The sequence below is a fragment of the Pinus tabuliformis genome, chromosome 8 (genome assembly GCF_031772625.1).
Source record: "Pinus tabuliformis cultivar Carrire ecotype Pingquan chromosome 8, CPIR1, whole genome shotgun sequence".
NCBI lineage: Eukaryota > Viridiplantae > Streptophyta > Pinopsida > Pinales > Pinaceae > Pinus > Pinus tabuliformis.
Window position 1 is genome coordinate 1,529,719,770 of NC_142294.1, and position 18,353 is coordinate 1,529,738,122.

The window sequence follows — 18,353 nt, forward strand, 5'->3', positions numbered from 1 at the left end:
ATAGTCATGTCCCTCAAATCATCATGAACAAATTGCATTGATGTGATGCCTACTCTTAAACAAGTCCTTGTGGCACAACACATATTCACACCTTTGAAGCAATGGGCATTAAATTGTGAAAGTATTGTTTATCCAATTCTTACACATGCCAACTGAACATTATAATGTTGATGTTGATGTTTACTTGTACGCGTGCGACATGGAATTATGTCTTGCGACTATAATGATTTTGGAGCACTTCTATTATCTTAATGTATTTCAAGCATATAAATAATTTCTAAAAAATTAAAAATAATCTCTTGACTTCTTAAGGTCCAGTAGAGCCATTTTCAATCTTAGTAGAAATTAATTATCATCATCATCACCATCACATCATAATTATATAAAGATATCACATGTGCCAAAATTTGGGCACAAAATTACACCTACCATAACTCTAGAAAAATTATATAAATCACCAGTAAAGTCACCAATCATATCCCTCAAATCATATGATTCTTAATCTATCATATGATTCTTAATCTTGAAAAAGTCCTCCTAGCACAACACATATTTACTCTTTTGAAGCAATGGGAATTAGATCATGGAAGTGCTGGATTGGATGATCCCTATATATGCCAATCAAACATTCTAATGTTGATGTTGATGTTTACTTATATGCATGGGACATGGAATTATGGCTTGTGTCTATAATGATTTTGGAGCACTTCTCTTATCTTAATTTCTTTTAAGCATAGAAGCAAATTCCAAAAAATCCAAAATAATCCCTTAACTTGATAAGGTCTGACAAGGCCATATTCAATCTTATTAGACATTAATCACTAAGATCATCATTGTAATCATATGAATATATATCGTTCTTTGTATTCTAGGATTCATTATGACCAATGGGAGAATATTTTAAACAAATGAATATTACCTCACTCCATTTCAACATTCCATGTAGTCTTGAATAGTAATGAATATTTGTGGCTAACTTATTTATTAATTCATAAAGATGTCAAGAAAACAAATAATATTAAATCAATAATAACATAGGTTGAACATCATTTCGTGAGTTCACATTGAGCACACACGCTATTGTGTGATTTGTATCAACAATAAGCATTGTATCTCTAAATTAGGGTGAGTTTCCAACAACACTGGATTTATTTCATTTAAAGTAGAAGCAACCTTGACAAGTTGAGGCGCTTGTATATGCGTTGGAAATGATAGGAATACTCAAGTGGAGAGATAAGAATGCACACCTCCTCGATGAGGTGGGATGCTTAGAGAATCTAGTAACTTGAAAGTTGATTGTATTGGATCATTAGAAGAAACATTGGCAATTTCATATCACTTGTCCAAAGACATCAAGGGATGATAAATTGAAAATAAAAAAGCCTTAGTTGGTGCAAGAGAAGGCGTGGATAGAGAAATATAGGACAATGAATCCAATAATTTTTTCCACTAATCATGAGGTATAATGACTAAATCATCTTTAGTAGAGTGAATTGGAGATATGGAGGAGTGAAATATAAAACCAAAATGGCATAGAAATCTATTGATTGGACTATAAGGAATATCTCTCTTCTTCCACCAATATGGTAGTTAACAATGATGTGTATACAACTGGACTACATAACCATTTGTGGCAGTTGAAGCGGGGCAATATATGGGAGGGAGACAGAGCTAGTTTGTATACAATATCAAGAGAGATGTATGAAGGCCATGGGAGACATGGATAAACATGGTGTAATTCAAGTGGGCTAAGGTGGCCTATAAGTAGCAAGTTTAGGGTATATGGAAACTGGGGTGAACAATAGGAAAATGATAGTAGATAGGTAGAGGAGTGGGGGGTTGTAGGGAGGAACGATTATAAGTAGATGGTTTAGAGTTTGTGGAAGGTGTGGTGAACAACAGGTAAAACATAACACATAGCTAGAGGAGAGGTGATTGTAGGGAGGAAGCTGACGGAATGTAGTTGTGAAAAACAAGGTGTTAAAATAGTTAAACTAATACGTAAATATGAACCAAATATGCAAGAAGGGTTGAAAGAAGATGTGTAGCGTTGTAGGGCATTGTAAATTTAGTTATGTATGAGACAATCCTCTAGGAGATCTACAAAATAAATTTGTAAGTATGGCTGAACTTCTAGATCTGTATTATGGAGAGTTAAGAGTGCACTAGATCATGTGATACATGAATTAGGATTTATTGATGTAAATTCAATCTAGCGAGGGATATGTGTGTTAAGAGTGAAACATTATATGTTAGTAATTGATACAAGTAATAGATGCAAAGAGACAAAAAAATAGATTTGAATATTTGTCCCAATAAACACACATCTTTTATGTTTAGAATATTTGTATAGTTATAAGAGTAAAATAGAAAATGGGGGTAGATAATAGTTGATTGAATCAACAAATATGCTAATTATCTTGATAAATGATAAGATAGATTGTTAATAACCTACTAATAAGTATAAACCAGGCATATATCCCCCACGTGGATCAATCCTAATGCGATTTAGGAGCCATATCAATATGCTTTTCAAAGTCATTTATTTTAGGTTCTTCTAGCCATTAGAAAAAAAAGGTCATTGTGAAAAGAAGAGTGATTACATTCTTTGCCTTTGAAAATAAGGGATAAAAATATAATAATAGCTTAATAACTTGGTCGATATCACCTAAATGGCTCAATCCTAGCAAAATTTAGGAGCCATATCAACATGCTTTTCAAAGTCCTATTTTCTTCTCTTTTAGCCATTCATAAAATGTGTCATTATGAAAACAAGAGTGATTGTATGCTTTTGTTTTTCCAAAATATTCACTCTTTTGTATTTCTGAAATGTCAAAAGTACCTATTTTTGAAGGTAATTACTTATTATGTTAAAAACAATATTTAAACTCCATTTGTAATTGTGTTCTTGTATTGGGAATTTCTTATCCATTTTACTATCAAGCTATGATTTATGAAGTCATGGTGCTATTTTTCAAGACATTTTTTACTATATAACAATGCTAAGGCACTCTCCAAAGGAAAATAACCTCCCTAATTTAGGTTTCAAGGTGGCTCTTCTTGCAACAGTTTTAACCCTCAAATATATTCAGTGTTGACTACCTACTATAATTTTAGCTTGCTTCTATAAGCTTCAACATTTCAAGGATAATGATTGATGATTAATGGAAAAAATATAATAAAGTAATATTACAAAATTTATGTACAGTGATTGATGATTGATGGAAAAAATATAATAAACGAATATTACAACCAAGGACATAAGAAATCACATTTAAGTCTTCGAAGTAGGAATTTATCCATTAGCAATCATTATACCATGTTGCAGAAACATAAAGATGATTGAGTAAGAGATACATAATAAGTTTAAGGATAACATACGCACAAAAAACCACAAATATTATAAATTTTGATGAGAGTGAGGGTCCTTAACATTTACTGTTAAGACATCAAACATACCATGCATTAAGAATTGAGTCCAACAATTTAACTTAGTTCATAAGAACTATAGGCTAACTTCGATCATTTAAGACATGTAAAATATTTCATCTCACAATACAGATTGAAAATAAATAATAGATATGAGAAGTAATTCCATCACAATATATATCATAAGATTTGTATATTCATGATTAGAACTCTTTAGACATCCTTCAAAACCTCTATAACCATATATTACAAAGTACGAAAGGATAGTAAATATCTTGAACTGCATTTACTTTTTCAAAAAATTTGCAAACGTTTACGACCCTAATAAGGAATTGTAACATAAATTTCTTCTCAATTTTTGTGAATACAAGTCTAGCCAACTAGATGCAAAAATGAACTAGGAGAAGAAAATAGGTGCAAAATAGAAAGATATACAAGAACATAGAAAAATAAATTCTATAATAACCATGGTGAGTTCTTTGGTAGACTCATGGATTTGCTAGAATATATAATGGGCTATTGGACTTTGGTAAAGCTTAATGTCTAGGCTACAAAATTTCTCCATCTCCTCCTAGTCTTCAACATTTCCCTTTATCTTGCCTTGAATATTGGTTTCCAACCTCCTTTAATGTAATTACTTTCCAAGAATGGAATGACCATACAATCATCTTCACTGACATGGGCATTGGTAATTGGTAATATCATTAAAGTTTTTTATTTAAGTTCCTTTACTGGTCTACGCTGAGAATTCCTGGGAATTCACTGACCTATGAATTGGTGATTGTTCATAGCATTTGTTATTCAAGTCACCACAGTCACCATATCATTCAAGATGTTCAAAATAAGCAATCTCTTTACAAACTTGAATGATATGATCATTGTTCATGTGATTCACCTTCCTAGGCTAAGAATTATTATGTCGAGATCCCAATAAACTAGCTCATATAATGTTGAAAATGATTCCATATTTCCTTGTTATCAAATTTTTTCTATTGATTCTGACTATTTGCACCAAAATTGAATCCACTCCTTCCTTGAAAAGAACTTTGCTCCCAAATGTTATAAGGGTTCAATTGTTGCTATTGTTGGCTTTTGTGAAGAAAGTATATATCATGAAGATTCAACTAGTTGGATTCTAGCCAAAGAAGAATAGGAACCAAGTACAATGTCTAATAGTTGTAAGATTAACATTGTTAGACATAGATTCAGAGTGAGCTGACTCAAATTCTCCATGCCAAATAATCATTTGCATTTCATCTGATCCATTAACAATTTAAACACCAACCTCAACCCCTAACTCATTTTATGCAAGTTGTTTGAGAGAGTAAATGAATATCTGTAACTTGAGTTTGAATTTTTAGGGTGGGAGGGGGAGAAACCAATGGAAACATGCATTGATTTCATCTCTAGCTACCCACAAGTTTTTTATTTTGAAAATTTCATGGGCATGAAAGTGTGGGATGATCGTAGATGGAGATGGAAACAAAGACAAAGGGGAGTAGCATTGGCCACCCAATAACCTCCCTTCACATTCTTCGAATGTAATGGGCCCCTCCTTTTACATTTATTGTATGTTTAAGATTTGTTGCTTTGCCTTAGTGACCTAGAATGATGACTCATTTCTCTACAAGTAGGGACTTTACTTTTTGTACGATGATTGTGCTTATTCTTTTTGAGCATTGAGATAATATTCTTTTTCATTGGATATATGCTTCTAATCCTAATATTAATTTCAATTGGTTGATGTACGTCGTTCACTTTTTGGATAATTCAATATCATCTTTATACAAGTGTAGAAATCATAGTCCTTTTGTGTCTTTATGAGAAGACTTGATAACATTATAAAACTATTTGGTCAACTCCACATATAAACCTGTACATTTTCTTTTTTCTTTTACACAATTCCTTTCCAGTGGTTAAGGATTAAAATTGTGCTTTTGACATGGTACTTTATATGTTGTAACAACCTTGGTGAAAATCCCATCTAATAAAATTTAATAAAGGAAAACTAATAACCACGGTTGATGGGACACTTATTCCAAGCTAAATGTTGGGCAAAATCCTAGTGATGGGGATCACTTGTGATTGTTTAATGGCTAAAGAAATTGGTAAAGTCAATGGCTAAGGATTTGAGAAAGCAAAATGACATTTTTGGCACATTTGTTTATGAAAATAATGGAAATTAGGAGAAAAGGGAGGTGAAAGGTCACAGGTTGCATGTGAGGAGGAAAATGAAGGAAAATATGGAAAATGAAGAAAATAGAGGCCTCATTGATAAAAAGGCTTCTGGGGATCAATTGGTAACCTTTTGTCAGTTCATTATTGGATCTCTCTCATTATTCTCTCTCCCTCTCATATTCTTGGAGACTTTGAGTTTTCTTGGAGCACTCTTGGACAGTGTGGCATACTTGGATTTTTGGGACAAGAAGGAAAAGGAAGAGCAGGAAAGTACAAGAGGGCATCGAGATCAGCAACTAGAATGGATTTTATTGCAGGTATCGAGTTGCATGTATTCTTTCCTCACTAGTTTTGTCATGCAATGCAGATGCATGTGCGTTTTTGGTCATGATCTGTCACTAGCATGGAGGATTGCCTCAATTGACAGTGGATTTCCTAGCCTTCCCATTTCCTGGATAGCCCTGTTGATTATGGATTGTTTTCCTTGTTTTTTTTGGTTGGTTCTCATGTTTCCTTAGCATGGGTTGAGTTATTAGTCCTGGAAGCACTGGTTGGACAAATGCTCTAGAATCCCTGTAACAACTTGGGTTGAGTTATTAGTCCTAGAAGCCTTGGTTGGAAAAATGCTTTGGAATCCCTTGGTGGCTGGATTTACTAGTCTTGGAAGCCTTGGTTAGACAAAATCTCTAGAAGCCCAATAAAATATGTGGGTTGAGTCATTAGTCCTGGAAGCCTTGGTTCGATAAATGCTTGGGAAGCCCTGGAAGGATTCGATGGACTAATTTGATGATGGTTTTGTGATGTCCGATAGTGAGGTGGAATCATTGTTTGATGGGTTGAGGTGGATGGGACTTGGAAGCCCTGGATGATTTTTGATTGATGTGTTCTATGAGATCCCACATTCATGCTTCGAATATGGCATGACAGTGAATGGCTAAAAAGATATTTGGCTCAACCATTCTACAGTTGGGTGGAAAGTGGAAGTCCCATCCCGAGTTTGGATTTTGAATCATCAATATGAGGTTATTTATCCTTGTAAATATTTGAGTATTTTACTAGATTACATGTGGTTTATATGGTTGTGAATTCATGAGTATTTCTACTGCTATTATGTTGTTATTTATATGTTTTATGATAGTAGCTATGTATGGCTCTCATCATGTTTTTACTTGGAAATGAATGATCAATGTATATATGACCTAATAGATGAAATGGAACTTAATATGCTGAGGCATCAATGTTCCTTGGCGATTCTCCGCTAAGTATGAGACCCCTATGCTCAGATCTGTTATTTACACTTGTAGATTACATATTTGTGATATGTTTGACGAAATGCATGTGATGGCTAGTAGGGGTCCAGTCCAGGTCTCTTTTAAGTGATTTATTTTTCACTATCATTTCCTTGTTAATTTACAGTTCGTAAGGTATCATGCCATTCTGGGTAGTGACCTGGGTTCTCGGCCTAAAAATGTGTCTTAATTCTTGGGCACGTTGGCACAAAACTGACAAAAAGAGTCCCTAGACATTGGCAAGAAGGCTTGTGAGAGCATCCAGAGGTCTATGGACACTGACATTCCCATAGCATGAGAGCATACAAAGGTCTAGTTATCCAAAATTTTAGTGGGACCCAAGGGCAAGCTACCCAAAGTGTTGGATTGGTTCCTGAGGGTCCTAAGGTTGATGTTGAAGGTCTGTATGGTGTGTTTCTCTTAGTTGCACTTCCTTAACGTGACTTAGGGGGTTGAATCCTATCATTGTGGCCTCACGTCATATGTTTACCCTGGCTGACCAAACACTTCGGTAGATGTGGGAGGAGGGTGTTACAAAGTGGTATCAGAGCATGGTTCACCCATCGGACTAGACGGGCTGTGTGTTGGTCATGCATGAATGTCGATTGCATGTGTGTCTCTTACCTTTGCATTCTTGTGGTTGTTTCATTTTCATAATGTTGATCATGGTTGTAGTAATGTTGCCATGTGGATGTTTATGTTGTTATTGTGGGATGCATCATCGTGAGTGTATGATTGGTTACATATTGTTATATGTCACTTACATGTATCATTATTGTATGCTTGGCTACATTCTTGTATGTTTGGTTGCATTCGTGTATGCTTGGTTGCATGTATCATTCTTGTAGGTTTGGTTTCAAGAATTGTTCATTCATGCTTGATTATATGTGTTTATGCATGTGTACGGTTGGTTGCACATTTCTTATGTATGTTAATTTTTTCATGTGGTCTAGTGTACAATGATGTAGTGGTTGTTGTCATGCATGAGGTCGTGATGTGTGTTGTTTTTAAGGTCATACATTGATGACTAGACCCTAGCTAGAATGATGGTTGCATCGTTATATTTTTATGTGTTATTCTTCCATATCCTGTCATGATTATGTTATATATGTATCACACTGATTTGATGATCTTTCAGACAAGGTATCCTCCTCAAGCTATACTAAGGTACATTGGTTTATTGTGATTTGGTTTAGCTAACAAATATACCTTGCAGGAAGAAATATTAAATGGCTAGCAAGATGGTTGACAACAAAGACTCTCACTATGGATCAGAAGAGAGATATGGTGTTAGGAACTCTTCCAATTTGTTTTATACATTGAGAAGCTTAAAGGAAGAAATAAGGAGTTGTAAGGAAGGTAATGACAAAATCATGTAGGTGCAGGAGAAGCTAGCAAAGGTGAATGTAGTGATACTTTAGAGCTTGTCAGATTTGCAGTGACAAGGGCCACTTCAGATCAGCCATGAGAAAGAGGATAAAACTAATGGGGCATATGGTAATAGATCACATGGTGGTTACAGATCAGATAATGATGAAATGGTTAGAGATGGAAGATTGTTGGACACTTCAGATAGGAGAAGGGATAGACACATATATCATTCTAGTTCTGGTTCTGACAGGTATGATGATTGATATCATTATCATCCTTACAGGAGGAGTGATAGGGGATACTTTCTAGATGATTTAAGAAAGCAAAGCCACCTACCTTTGATGGAGAGATGGAGAGGCATGGTTTCTTGTCATGAAGAAGTTATTCGGTTGCATGATTATTATGATAACAAGAAATCCAGAGTAGCTACATTCAACCCCAAAGGTAAAGTGGGATTTTGGTGGGAAGATGTGAAGAATGTCAGAGGTGTACAAGAGGAATATTTGACTTCGTGCTAGTTTGAGTGACTATTCCAGAAGAATTATTTGCCAGAGAGATATTTTGATGACATTGCAAAATAATTCTATGAGCTAAAGATGAGGTCTATGATAGATGATGAGTAGACTAGCAAGTTCATGGAGCTACTGAGGTACGTGCCTTACCTCAAGGAGGAGAAGGTTGAGATTCGGATATTCACCAGTGGGTTACCAATGTAATTCAAAGATAGGAGTGATTTCGATGAGCCTATATCATTGGAGGAGGCCATCCGGAAGTCTATGAACAATCGAAGTGCAGACCTGAGATGAACCTAGACTGGAAAAAAAATACCAAGAACAAAGGAAAATGGGACAAGGAGTAGGTAAAAAAAAAGATTCATGTAATAAAGAGAATGTTTCACCAACTAAGAGGTTTAATGCATCTGAAATAGGGTGCATACAATGATCTGAGGAGCAAAACAAGGGTGTAAGATGGAAGCTTATAGAGTGTTGGACTTGTGGCAAGGATCATCGTAAGAGAGATTGTCTGCAGAATCAAGGTGGTAGGCCTTAGATATACAATGCACATGACGCACAGAATGTTGGGGACATTGGCCAGAGCATTCCTCATATTTATGCAACATGGGATAACAAACAGGAAGATCATTAGACATCTATCATTGAGATGGACGGTAATATTTGTGATCAAGTTATTACTATTTTGATTGACCCTAGATCTAATTATAGTTATGTCAGTCCCGACTTGGTGGATAAGTGTGGTTTGAGTAAGGAATTGCATGAAGAGTCTTGGTTAGTGAAGTTGGATACAAGTACAAAGAAACAATTTTATCATTGGGTAAGAGCTTGTGCATTTGATTTGAATATTATGCCTACCGCAACACATTTGAATGTATTACCACTGGGATCATAAAGTATGTTGTTGGGCATGGATTGGTTGTATCTTCATAGAACCAAGGTAGACTGTTATGAAAAATCCATTGGGTGTGTTGATGCCAATGGGGAATCAAGAGTCTTGCAGGGAAAGAAGAAAGCTACATCAGTTAGGATGGTGACAACTATGCAAGAAAAGCGTAGTCGCAGGAAAGGGTATATGTTATTTGCAGTGTACATTTCTAGTGATAAGGGTAAGGAAGTTGAGGATGCAGATATGTTGAGCGGTACCCGTTTTTACAGTATTTCAAGGATGTATTTCTTGAGGACATTTTAGAGTTGCCACCTCATAGGGAGGTAGACTTTTCTATTGAGTCTTTTCTAGTGGAAGCTCCAACATCAAAAGCACCTTATAGGATGAGCACACCTGAGTTGGTAGAGTTAAAGTTGCAGTTGAAAGAAATTTTCGACAAGGGATACATTAGGCCAAGTGTATCACCGTGGGGCACATCGATATTTTTTGTGAAAAAGAAAGATGGTACCCTTAGATTATGCATTGACTACAGGCAGTTGAAAAAACTGACCATTAAGAACAAGTATCCATTACTAAGGATTGATGACTTGTTTGATTAGTTGAAGGGATCAACATCATTCTCATAGATTGATCTGAGATCCTGATATCATCAGGTATGCAAAAAAGAGGAGGACATTTACAAGATAGCTTGCCAAACCATGTATGGGAATTATGAGTTTGTTATAGTTCCATTTGGCTTAAATAATGCTCCAACTACATTTATGTGTTTGATGAATAGTGTGTAGTGCTCGTACTTGGATAAGTTTGTTATTGTGTTCATTGATGACATATTGGTATATTCTAAAAATGAGGAAGAGCATGTCGAGCATTTAGGAGCAGTGTTGAGGTTGTTGAGAGAGCATCAATAATGTGCTAAAATCAACAAGTGTAGTTTATTTGAGATTGAGGTTCCTTACTTGGGGAATGTTATCTCCAAGGAGGGAATTGCAGTAGGTCCAAAAAAGATAAGGTCTATCATGGAGTCGGTAGCTCCTAAGAATGTAGATGAGGTGATTTCTTTTATGGGGGTGGCAAGCTATTATAGGAGGTTCATCAGGAACTTCTCACACATTGCTTATCCTATCACAACCTTGAAGAGAAAAGGTAAGAAGTTTGAATGGACAGAGGAGTATGAGGCTAGTTTTGAGCATCTTAAGTAGTTGTTGACACATTCACCATTGTTAAATATTGCATATTCAGATAAAGAGTTTGTAATATGCACATATTCTTGCAAGAAAGGACTTGGTGGAGTCCTTATGCAAGATGGAAAAGTGGTATGTTATGAGTCATGGAAACTGAATGAGCATGAGCAAAACTATCTCACATATGATCTTGAGTTGGTAGCGATTACACATGTGTTGAATATGTGGAGACACTATCTTCTGGGAGGAGGTTTACATTGATGAGTGATCACAATGGTTTTCGATACGTATTTGACCAACCAAATCTGAATGGTAGGAAAGCTCAGTGGTTGGCTACGATCAGTGAGTTTGATTTCGAGATCATATATATCAAAGGTAAAGAGAACATAGTGGAAGATGCTCTTAGTAGGTTGATTCAGGTAAATCACTTAGCAGTTATGAGCTCCTATGGGATAGACTTACGGGATAGGATCTTGGAGGAAGTCCAACAGGATGTCAGATATATGGAGATTATGCACAAGTTGCAGCAGAGTACAGGCAAATATATCAGTGATAGTACAGGTATAGGTACAAGTGACAGTATAGGTACAGTAGTGGTACAGGTATAGGTAGTGGTATAGGTACAGGTATAGGTGCAGGTGCATAGGCTGTGGACTATTTCCTTACAACAGATGGATTGGTTAGATTCAAAGACATGATATATGTTCCAGATAGCAGTGAGCTCAAGAAGGTGATCTTGAGGGAGTCTCATATGAAACCATATTAAGATCACCCAAGTTGTCAAAAGACATCCACAACAGTGAAGATATTTTATTGTTAGCTAAACCTAACGAGGGATGTAGCAGAGTTTACAGCTAGGTGTTTTGATTGTCAGCATGTGAAGGTGGAGCATAAGCACCTAGGTGGACTGCTACAGCCGATTGTGATTCCAGAATGGAAATGGGAGGTCACTTTTATGGACATCATCACAGGGTTGTCAAGGATATTGAGACAGCATGATTCCATCATGGTTTTTGTGGACAAGTTGACAAAGGTTGAACATTTCATTCCAGTGAAATCTACATTCTCAACAAGCCATGAAGCATAGATATTCATCAGAGATCTGGTTTGATTGCATGGTGTTCCAAAGAAGATTTTTTCGGACAAAGATGTGAAGTTCACTTCCAAGTTTTGGAAGTAGTTGTTTGTAGGTTTGGGCATAGAGTTGGCCTTCAGTACAACTTATCATCCACAGACATATGGACAGGTAGAGAGGGTCAACAGGATATTGAAGGACATGTTGAGGATGTATATGATGCATCAACAATGAAAGTGGGAAGAGTATCTTCTACTGGTAGAGTTCGCTTACAACCATGGGTATCAGGAATCTTTGAATATGAGTTCGTTTGAGGCATTTCATGGGAGAAGTTGTAATAATCATGTTAGTTGGAGTGATCCAGTTAACAAGGTGTTGATTGGACCAGACATGTTTGCGGATATGGAACAAGAAATGTAGGTTATAAAGAAGAATCTAAAGGCAACACATGATAGGCAGAAAAGCTATGCAAATCGAAATAGGTTATTCAAGGAGTTATAGGTTTGTGAACAGGTGTACGTGTGCATCAAACTGAAGAAGAGCTCCTTACAGTTTCGATCATGTGCCAAGCTGGCACCGTGGTTTTATGGACCCTTCAGTATTATTTAGAGGATTGGGCCAGTAGCCAATCGAATTGCACTACCTCCGAAAGTGGAATTCCATGATGTGTTCCATGTGTCATTTCTTAATAAGTATGTTAAATATGTTGATCATGTGATTGATTGGTTGGTATTGTAGGTGGAATCAGATGGAGAATTCTAGTCGAAGCCTTAGTGTATATTGTAGAAAAAGGTGGTGATGCTCAGGAACTGAGAAATCGAGCAAGTTAAGGTGCAATGGAAGCACTTTGGGCCCAATGAATCTACATGGGAGATGACGGATCAGATGTCGGCTATGTATCATTCCTTGTTTGCGGGTTGAGGCAAAGAGGTTTTGATGTGGTGTTTTGGTATATGTCTTGGTATATGCTTTGGTATATGTGTTGGAGATGTTTCTATATGTACATATGTATATGGATGTAAATACCGTCATGAGCTATGTTATAAAGATCTAGTAAGCGGTATGGGTGTCATGTAATTATGATGTTATGTTTATTATGTTTTCATGTTGGTTTCCTTCTCAGTAGGTCGATCATTGTAAATAATGCAACGAGTTAAGTAATAAAGCTCCATCGACAATATGTTTTTCTTACAATAGTTTATGGTTATAGGTGTTATTGAACATGGAGGATGGTGTTCCCTCAAGGGGGAGGGTTCTGTAATAGCCCTGGTGAAAATTCCATGTAATAAAAGTTAATAAAGGAAAAATAATAACCACGGTTAATGGGACACTTATTCCAAGCTGAATGTTGGCAAAAATCCTAGTGATGGGAATCACTTGTGATTGTTTAATAGCTAAGGAAATTGGGAAAGGAAATGGCTAAGAAAGGAAAAATGGAAATTTTGGCACATTTATTTATGAAAATAATGGAAATTAGGAGAAAAGTGAGGTGAAAGGTCACAAGTTTCATGTGAGGAGAAAGATGGAAAATGAAGAAAATAGAGGCCTCATTCATAAAAATGCTTCTAAGGATCAGTTGGTAACCTTTTGTCAGCTTGTTATTGGAGCTCTCTCATTATTCTCTCTCCCTCTCATATTCTTGGAGACTTGGAGTTTTCTTGGAGCAATCTTGGAGAATGTGGCATACTTGGATTTTTGGAGAAAGAAGGCAAAGGAGGAGCAAGAAAGTACAAGAGGCCATCAGAAATAACAACTACAGTGGGATTTTCTTGCAGGTATTGAGTTGCATGTATGTTTTCCTCACTAGTTTTGGCATGCATGGCATATGCATGTGGAGTTTTGGTCATGATCTATCACTGTCATGGAGGATTGCCTAGGTTGACAGTGGATTGCCTAGCCTTACCATTTATTGGATAACCATGGGGATTGTGGATTGATTTCATTTTTTTTTTGGTTGGTTCTCACATTTCCTTAGCTTGGGTTGAGTTATTAGACCTGGAAGCCTTGGTTGGAAAAACGCTCTGGAAGCCCTGTAATAGTTTGGGTTGAGTTATTAGTCCTAGAAGCCTTGGTTGGAAAAATTCTCTGAAATCCCTTGGTGAGTTGAGTTAATAGTCCTGAAAGCCTTGTTTGGACAAATGCTCTGTAATCCCAATAAAAATTGTGGGTTGCGTTACTAGTCTTGGAAGCCTTGGTTGGATAGAAGCTCCGGAAACCCTGGAAGGCTTGGATGGAGACCAATTTGATGATGATTTTGTGATGTCTGACCATGAGGAGGAATCACTATTTGATGGGTTGAGGTGGATGGCCTTCGGAAGCCTTGGATGAGTTTTGATTGATGTGTTCTATGAGCTCCCACATTCATGCTTGGAATATGGCACATGGGTGAATGGATTAAGAGAGATTTGGCTCAACCATTCTACAGTCGGGTGGAACATGTAGGAAGTCCCATCTCGGGTTTGGATTTTAGATCATCAATATGAGGCTATTTCTCCTTGTAAATATAGGAGTATTATACTGGCTTATATGTGGTTTATATGGCTATGATTTCAAGAGTATTTCTACTGGAATTATGTTGATTATTTATATGTTGTATGACAATAGCTATGTATGGCTCTCATCATGTTTTTACTTGTAAATGAGTGATCAATCTATCTATGACCTAATGGATGATATGGAAGTTGATGTGTTGAGGCAACAATGCTTCATAGTGATTCTCAACTAAGCATGAGACCCTTATGCTCAGATATATTATTTACACATGTAGATTACATATTCGCGATATGTCTGACGAAATTCCTGTCATGGCTAGTAGGGGTCCAGTCATGTTCTCATTCAAGTGATTACTTTTTCACTATCATTTCCTTGTTAATTTATTGTTCTGAAGGAATCATTCTATTCTGAGTAGTGACCTTGGCTCTGGGCCTAAAAATGTGGCTTAATTCCCCAGGACACTGGCACAAAACTGACAAAAAGAGTTCATGGATGCTGGCAAGCATGCTTGTGAGAGCGTCTAGAGGTATAGTTGTCTAAAAGTTCAGTGGGACCCAAGGGAAAGCTACCTGAAATGTTGGATTGTTTCATAAGGGTCCTAAGGCTAATGTTGAAGGTTTGTATGGTGTGTTTCCATAGTTTCCATTCCCTTGACATGACTTAGGAGTTCAAATCATATCATAATGGCCTCTCGTTACATGTTTACCCAAGTTGTCTAGTTTCCTAGGTAGATGTGGGAGGAGGGTGTTACATATGCTATATGGTTTTGGTATATGAATGATTTAATTGTCTTTTGGAACTTATTAAAATATGTAAAATGTTTTTCATATTCCATGCTATTTCAAAAGGCTTCAACCATTAACTATTTAACATCACCTAGCATTATTGATCACCATAGATATGTTTTGATGATTGTTATTATTGTGAAAGGTGGTCAAAATTTAACACTATGTACATTCATTCCTCTCATAATTAAATTCATGATGGGGAAAATCTCGATATGACTATGCGAACGATAGGTTATAATCCCTAGAGTTGATACTTAACCATAGTAGGATATTTATATACATGCAATGGTATTTGGTTTTGAATAAATTATATGTTTATTCAATAACATGGCTATACTCATTCAACTTAGAAAACATAAGTACTAATAATTGGACACTCATTACATGATTGTAATATCTTGAACTATGTGGTTCTATTACTTCTCTAAAACACTATTAATATAACTCATTACTGTTAGTACTAAATCTAATTAATCATTTCAGAATTTAGGGTTCTATTCCCACATACTCTGCAATCAAATTTTTGAGTCTTTACCTTTGCATGTCGCTGTGTAAGGTTAGGGTTTATTCCTTGAAGCCTGTTTGGCTTGTATGACCTTCCTTATGAACAAAACCACTACTGAATTCTTTCGAATTTCCTACATGGCATCTATGGTTCAAATAGAACTTTTGGGAGGTGAAATCATTGAGGCTTACAAGGAATACTTGACTCTATTCTAGGAAATTGGATGGTGGGATTTCATTGAGAGTTTTCAAGGTCATAATGATAATGTAGTAAGAGGTTTCGCCTCTACTTAAAACGACTGTAAAGCCAAAATCAATGATATTTAGATTCAAGTTGGCATAAGATTCATTTTTGAAGTAACACATCTCTCTATTAAGGGTGAAGACTGGTTTAAAAACTTCCTTGTGTATGAAATTCATTGGAAATATTTTCTAGTCTCAAAGAATTGCACCTATAGTGTGAAAGGTATGCTGATTCAGTTTCTCAAAACTAAATGGGAGGTCTTACTTTATTTTATTAGGAATTTTATTACTTATGAGAGTATATATGGAATCATGTTTCTGTATCATCTGTGTCTTTTTAATGGTGTTTTTGGTCTTTAAGTTGAACCTTCCATTTTATTTGCACAAGGGCCTTTCCAAAATGGCTAACTTTTACCATGGCAAGCAAGAAAAACTAGAACGATCCTTGTTTCATCATGGTTTAATTTTCATTCTGGTTAGAAACAATTCTTTTAAGTCTAAGGACTCCTGGATTCATTCCTTCACCAAAATTGTTTTGAAAAACCTCATGCTATTGACAGGAAAGAACTCCCTCCTAGGGTTTTGCCTAGTTTTTGAGCAGTCAACCCAAAACCTTCAATGTCTCATGTCCAAGAAAATTCATGTCCACATAACCCCTTCCATTCAGATGAATCTGATTTATGTGATGAAACCATGTTTAAAACTACTAATTAAACACCTTCTCGTGTAACATGTAGCATGGAAAAGAAAATAGGGTTTCAACACATTCAGTTGCAACCTGAATTCAAGGATGATATCAAGCCAACCCTCTCAGACTATAATGACCATTCTAAACCTACACAAAAGGAAGAAAATAGTTAACCCTGTCCAAACCTTCAATCTCGAATCAAAAGTAAACAAATAACTCAAAAAATATCATGGGCACAATGAAATAGAGGTAATAAGGTCTCGGTTAAAGAAGTTTATGTTTATGTTGATTCTCTCAAATAACATGTATTGAAAAATAATAAGCCTCAACCATATCACAATTTGTAATTTGCCGATGACAATACTCACAATCTGGATGGTGATAATAATTGCGATAACCTCCACGAATACAAGGTTGATTCAAATAGGTGTACACAGAGCATGTATTGGCAGTAATTCTCTTATGTCATGGTTCATTGTCTGGAGCATAGAATCCAACAACTTCAACAGGAAAACAACTAATTAAGAATAATGAACCAACTTAGGGAAAATCAAAAGGATAAGAAGGCTTCTTGATTAGAGGAAAAACCACAGTCATCAGACACTCATATTATTATTAAGTTTGGCAATATGAAAGTAGTAATAACTTCATATTCTTAAGATCAAATCTCTATTACATATTATGATGTCAATTATCTATTTATAGGTTGGAAGTTTGGTAAGGTATGCTTAGTAATTTTATTAAGTTTGTTAGTTTTGAAGGTAGCTACAAAATCTGAGATTTTGTATCTTCTTTATGTTAATAATAACATCAGTTATTGATTTCATGCTTTCAATTTGTAATAGGTAATCATTATCTTCCAGATGTTGGCATTGTTCTCACGACGTTGGTTGTTGTAGATATGGTTCGGCTATTTCATACCACATGTGCATATCATGTTAGTTATTTATGTCATTTTCTTTTGAAACTGTTATGATATGACCCCACACGATCATCATAGTTAGATTATGGTCCTAATTTTTTTGGAAACTATTTTATTTTTGGTATGATTTTTATGGACTCATGGACACAGACACACACATATTGAGCTCCAAGTGTCGAAAGGAGAGGAGGAGGAATGATGGTCTTTAAACTTTGGTAACTATGGAACCATATTATTTTACTCTTCCTATAAATTCAGGCTTTGTTGAAACAATTTTGACAGATTGAGACTTATTTGCACATGTTATATGAAATCCATAAGTTTTGTTAAATATCTTCTAAGTTTGTTTTTATAACCATGTTTTGAAAAATTATGAAGAATTAACACTGCTATTTCATTTTTATGATTTGGAAATAAATAGTGAATTAATTAGATATATTCTTACAATATTAATTCTTATATATATATATATATATATATATATATATATATATATATATATATATATATATATATAGATATTTCATCGTGTTAAACTTTTAAGAATGGAGTTTGGAATGGTAATTTCGATCTGTGCATCACTTAGGTTTGAATTCTTAGAACATTTCTTACGCTGATTGTGATAATTTCTCTGCACTGTAAAGTCTTTTATTGTTTACTTGATGAATGATTTCGATCTCTTAAGTGCTGAAATATTTATTTATTTTTCAAAAGGAATTATTTCAGTCATTTAGTTTACCTTGGCTGATATAGTTTTAAATAATCACATACATTTATATTTTCATTAATTA